The sequence below is a fragment of the Fistularia commersonii genome, chromosome 30 (genome assembly GCF_037954325.1).
Source record: "Fistularia commersonii isolate RoL2024-O1a breed Wild chromosome 30, RoL_Fcom_v1.0, whole genome shotgun sequence".
NCBI classification, from domain to species: Eukaryota; Metazoa; Chordata; class Actinopteri; order Syngnathiformes; family Fistulariidae; genus Fistularia; species Fistularia commersonii.
The window spans coordinates 10,737,581-10,743,580 of NC_141313.1; the positions used below are offsets into that span (position 1 = coordinate 10,737,581).

The window sequence follows — 6,000 nt, forward strand, 5'->3', positions numbered from 1 at the left end:
CTAGAGTAACTTTCGTGCTTAAATTGCAGATAATGCATGTTAAAAACAGGTCAAATTCACTGACTGAAGTTGTCATCTCTCAACCTGTGCCTTTGTGTACTAAACTCTGCTGCATAGATGAGTCGTCAGTTTACAGCAACCAGGCCTGACGTTTTTGGAACGTCGATGTTTCTGTAGTTTGCTATTTTGCTGGCTTATTACGACATTAGCTATGAATCCATTGGACAAAGATCATCTGTTGCTGCAATAGTAAACTGGTATATTAAAGACCATTTATTATTTAATCCAATTAATTCTGATATTTGCTTTTGCACTATGTGCCTATCTAGAACACCTTGAATAATTTCAGGTTCACTGTCTGGTGTGATAGTGGCTTTCACCATCACATACTAACTCCAATTTGGTCAGTCATCTTCACTATTTTCAAAAAAAATTGCCTCCAATCTTTGGAAGTACTTTCATGTATTCACCATGTTTTAAAACAAACTAAAGCTAAACATACAAGTCACGTTTTTAATTGGCTCCATATTTGTTTGGACATCCAGAATTTCTTTCTTCAGCTGTTATAGACTGTTGACTTAGACAGTTTATTTATCTAATTTTTCCAAACTTATATTTTAAACTAATGTTATGTTTGGTTTGTGTGGAGATGGTCCAGGAGGTGCCCAGTCACCCTCAGCAGAGGACCCTCCAGCAGCACCGGAGAGCTCAGAGGGAAAGGAGGAATCATAAGGGCTTGTTTGTCAACCGCCCCTGGAGAGAAGGAGGCAACTTGTGGGAGTAAGAGGGATAATCTGAAGCAGCTGAAAACCTGAGGGAAAGTGATGAAACAGGAACTCAGAACTGTCCTGCATTTAGTACAGTCTCTAAAGACCATCATCACTTTGCCATGAAGGTTGAGAGAGGATGTGTGTGTGCATGTGTGCGCGTGTGGATGCGTGTGCGCCGGAGTGAGTTATGCATTCACCGCTTTGAGAATCATGACGGCTTGTATATTGTACACTACTATTTTTGTATGATTTATTTAAATCTTTTACTGGCTGTTGCTCATAGTCACACATAACATGTTTCACTGGTGGTTTCAACAGCAGCCAGTAGTGGCTTCAAGCTTTTAACTTACAACATGACTGGGAACTGTGTGTGTTTTCTGGCTCACTACTGCTCACTGTATCTTTTATGTGTTTTTTAAATTAGGGATTGTAAAGAAAACTTTCTACCTTCCATTCCAGGGATGAAATAAATGTTTTATTTGCTAGAATTACATTGGACGAAAAACATGGAACAGCTTGAGAACATTGCCCACTGCCTACAGTGGTGTTGAATCGTGCAACTGAGCTGCCTAAATACATTAACACAACAAATATCATGAATAAAAGGAAATGTTTAACAAAAAATAAAATCTGACTAAACCCAAAAATAAATGATATACTAATTTGCTTACCAGTAGACAAGTTGCTTCTCTGTTTTCTCCAAATGTGTCATGTTTGGTGTCAAAACTGCAGTGGATTTGTTGTGTCTCCTTTTACTTGACACAATTACATATTGATGATTCTTTCTGATTTGGAAAGCAGTAATGAAATATGTTGTCAATTTTCAATGGCTAGCAGCATCATAACAAGAGTTCTACCATGAATTTGTATTATAGCAGAATGTATGCAATTGTGTTTATGTGTAGCCAAATACTACAGAGTATCGAATCACCTCATCGGACTCCTCTCTATGCGGAGGAGCAGAGACTCTACTCCGAGTTCCTCCGGGATGACAAAACTTCTCATCCTCTCTCTAAGGGAGAGTCCGGCAACCCTGCGGAGAAAACTTCTTTCGGCCACTTGTATCTGCAATCTTGTTCTTTCGGTCACTAGCCACAGCTCATGACCATGGGTGAGGGTGGGAATGTATATCCACCTGTAAACTGAGAGGTTATTCTTCTGGTTCTGCACCCTCTTCACCACGACAGACTGGTACAGAGTGTGCATCACTGCAGAATCCTCACCAATCCACCTGTTGATCTCATGCTCCATTTTTCCCTCACTCGTGAGCAAGACCCCGCAATACTTGAACTCCTCCACTTGGGGCAGGACCTCTTCCCCGAGCCACTGTGGGCACTTCACACGTCTCCCGTTGAGCACCAATGGTCTTGGATTTGGAGGTGCCGATCCTCATCCCTACTCGACTGCAAACTGGAGCGGTTTGCAGTCGTTGGCTTCATCATGGCTTGATAAAGCCAACAGAACCACCTCATCTGCAAAAAGCAGACTCGATCCTGCGGCCACCAAACTGAATACCTTCAACGCCCTGGCTGCACCTAAGAATTCTGTCCATAAAACTGTCCACAAAAGTTATGAACAGATTCGGTACCAACGGGCACCCCTGGCAGAGTCCAACTCTCACTGGAAACGGGTCCAACTTAACCCTCATATTATGTTAAGGGTCAATATGACCCATTGGGTCAATGGGTGAAATGGGTCAAATTGACCCTTAACATAATATGAGGGTTAGAACCTGCAATGCGGACCATCATACAGGGACCGAACAGCCCGTACAACGGGGTTCGGTACCCCATACTCCCGGAGCACCCCCCTCAGGATTGCCCATGGGACACGATCAAATGCCTTCTCCAGATCCACAAAACACATGTAGACTGGTTGGGCAAATTCCCATGCCCCCCGAGGACCCTGCTAAGGGTATAGAGCTGGTCCACTGTTCCACAACCAGGAAGAAAACCACACTGCTCCTCTTGAATCTTAGGTTCAACAACCCGGCAGACCCTCTTCCCCAGCACCACTGAATAGCCCTTACCAGGGAGGCTGAGAAGTGTGATCCCCCTGTAGTTGGAGCACACCCTCCGATCCTCCTTTTTTAAAAGGGTCTCACAACCTTGGTCTGTCCGTCCAGCAGCACTGTCCCCGACATCCACGCAATGCAGAGGCGTGTCAGCCAGAACAGCCCTACGGCACCCAGAGCATTGAGGAACCCAGGGCGGACCTCATCCACCCCTGGGGCCCCGTTACTGAAGAGCGTTTTGACTGCTTAAGCGACTTCAGTCCCGGAAATAGGTGTGTCCCCTCCAGAGTCCCCCAGCTCTGCTTCCTCAATGGAAGGCATTTCAACAGGGATGAAGAGGTCTCGGACATATTCCTGCCACCAATCTACAACATCTCGAGTTGAGGTCGGCAGCGCCCCGCTCCCACTTTACACAGTGTTGACGGAGCACTGCTTCCCCCTCCTGAAACTGCCATATAGTGGACCAGAATCTCCTCGACACCCAAAAGAAGTCATTCTCCATTGTCTCCCAAACTCATCCCCCGGGTTTTTGCCTCTGCAACCACCAAAGCCACATGTTGCTTGGCCTGCTGGTACCTGTCAGTGGCCTCCAGGGCCCCACAGGCCAGAAATGCATGGTAGGACTCCTTCAGTGTGACGGTGTCCCTCACCACTGGGGTCTACCAGTGGGTTCTAGGGTTGCTGCCCCGACAGGTGCAAACCGCCTTTCAGCCGCAGTTTCAATCTCCCACCTTGACACTGCAAGCACGGAACATGGCCCATTCAAACTCAATGTCCCCCATCGGGACGTGGTTGTACCTCTGCCAGAGGTGGGAGTTGAATCTCCTTCTGATAGGGGACTCTGCCAGATGTTCTGAGCAGACCCTCACGTTGCCTTTGGGTCTGCCAAGTCTGACCGGCATCCTCCCCCACCATCTCACCAGCTCACCACCAGGTTGTGATCAGTTGACAGCTTCGCCGCTCTCTTCACCCGAGTGTCCACTACATGCAGCTGCAAGTTCAGCGACACGACCACAAGGTCAATCAAAGAACTGTGGCCTAAGGTAGGTTGGTGCACATATGGACATGGTGCCAAGTGCACATATGCCTGAACATGCTTTTTGTTATGAACAATCCGTAATGAGCGCCGAAGTTCAATAATAAAACACAGCTCGGGTTCAGATCGGGGGGGCTTCCTCCCAATCACACCCTTCCAAGTCGCACTGTCATTGCCCACGTGAGCATTGAAGTCTCCCAGTAGAACAGGGGAGTCCCGTGAGAAGCGGTCTTTAACAACCCCTCTAGGGACCCCCAAGAAGGATTGGTGAATGAACTGCTGTTGGGTGCATAGCCACAAACAACAGTCAGAACCCGAGGGAGGCTACCCTCTCATCCAACGGGTTGAACCCCAACATACGGGTGCCGAATCGGGCGGCAATGAATATGCCCACACCTGCCCAGCACCTCTCATCGGAGGCAACTCCAGAGCAAAAACAAGTCCAGCCCCTCCCGAGAGGCCTGGTTCTAGAGGCCACTCTGTGTGTTGAGGTGAGTCAGACGATCTAATCGGAATCTCAGCTTCGTGCACCAGCTTGCCCAGCTCACACTGCACCCGCTTCCCTTGGCCCCTCCTGTGGGTGGTTAGCCCAGGGGAAGTGGGACCCGTGTCAGTCCTTCGGGCAGTGCCCAGCTGACACCCATGGGTGAAGGCCCGGTCACCAGGCGCTCGTCCCCACCCCCAGGCCTGGCTCCAGGTAGAGGTCCCGGTGACCCACATCCGGGCAAGGGAAAACTGGATCCAAAGTTTGTACTCTTCATGGATGGTCTTCTGAGCGGCACTTTGTCTGGTCCCTCACCCGGGACCTGCTTGCCTTGTGTGACCCTTCCAGGGGCATAAAGCCCCCGACAACATAGCTCCCAGGATCACTGGAACAAGCATACCTGTCCACCACGGTAAGGTGGCAGCTCAAGGAAGGATAACTTCAGGCAAACTAGAGTTTCCAAATCCTTCAACCTGTCCCAAAGTGGTCAGATTTGCATCAACCCCGGGAGGGCTTCTGACAGGATTTTCAGCATATGCTCAATGGCTGGGTATGAAGCAAGTGTCATGCAACACCAATATTTGTTGCAAGTGTAGAAAATGGCAGCACACACTGCCTCGTATCTCCCACATGGAGAAAGTCTATTCACATTTAACACGAGCAGAGTGAGAAACACACCACTGGCTGCTGCTGTAAATAGATTGTATAGTAGTTTAACCCAAGTCATACATACTCAAGTTTATCCAAATACTGTTCCAGCGGGATAATATGTTCTGTGTCTATATTTGATTATTCTGCTGATGGCTGTGTCTTTATATGGACATGTTTCACCCTGCAGCGATGAAGCTCAGTGTTGTGACCTTTTTTTCTGATGCTTTCCTACTATCTGAAGCTGTGTGAACAACACTTGTCTTGGTTTATGGTTCTGAGATGTATTTTGTCCTGATCTCTGGGTGGAACATAAATATTAATTAGATTAACTGAATCCATGTTGATTCGTTCAGGTGATGAAAGTTGCCGTATTAAAATCACAAGCTTTACAGATAAAACCCTGTGTTAAGAATTTTAATTTTTTTTACATATAATCCTATTTATATGTTTGATTCATATTTTGGCATGGCATTAACAAGGTTGAACTGATATTTAAAATACAACCATTGAAATGTTTATAATGAAAAGCAAAAGTCCAGCAAATTTGACCTCTGATTAAGAGATGATTGTCAAAAAATAACTAATAAGTGAACATGGAGAGTGAAAATTGTGAACCCCCCCCCAAAAAAAAAACAAAAATCAAAGCATTAATATTGAAATGATACATCTTTACATGAGTAATTTTGTCACATTTGTCAAATGTAATGTTTGTGATAAAAATTTAAATGCATCTGAAAATCCATATACAAAGCTACATCCATTTTTTGTTTTCTTTTGAAAAGACACCTGTAGGCACTACCTATAGTCTTGGCACAATGTGCAGATTTAAATGAGTCTCATCAACAGTCCCATGCTGCCTTCTGCTGGGGAAATACTGCAAAATTCAATGCGACAGTTATATTGCATATGAAGAAAAAGGTTTAATATGCAATGCAGAAAAACCATGCACAATATTAGATTGATTCAACAGTGGGAATATATGGGCTCCTCATGACCTATTTTGGACCCTATAGTTAAATTGTTTGCTGCAACGTAAACACAGTGA

General features: G+C 45.9%; 1 long non-coding RNA gene across 3 annotated transcripts in view; it reads left to right on the forward strand.

Moving 5' to 3' along the window:
* Positions 1 to 5,435, forward strand: part of LOC147216405 (uncharacterized) — a 31,639-nt gene extending 26,204 nt beyond the window's left edge. For 2 of the 3 annotated variants that reach the window (XR_015109154.1, XR_015109155.1), the window contains one exon: positions 650 to 5,434. This is a non-coding gene — a long non-coding RNA (uncharacterized LOC147216405). Of the gene's footprint in view, positions 1 to 649 lie in introns of all 3 variants that reach the window. The other variant, XR_015109156.1, reaches the window with a different exon arrangement.
* The last annotated feature ends 565 nt before the right edge of the window (positions 5,436 to 6,000 follow it).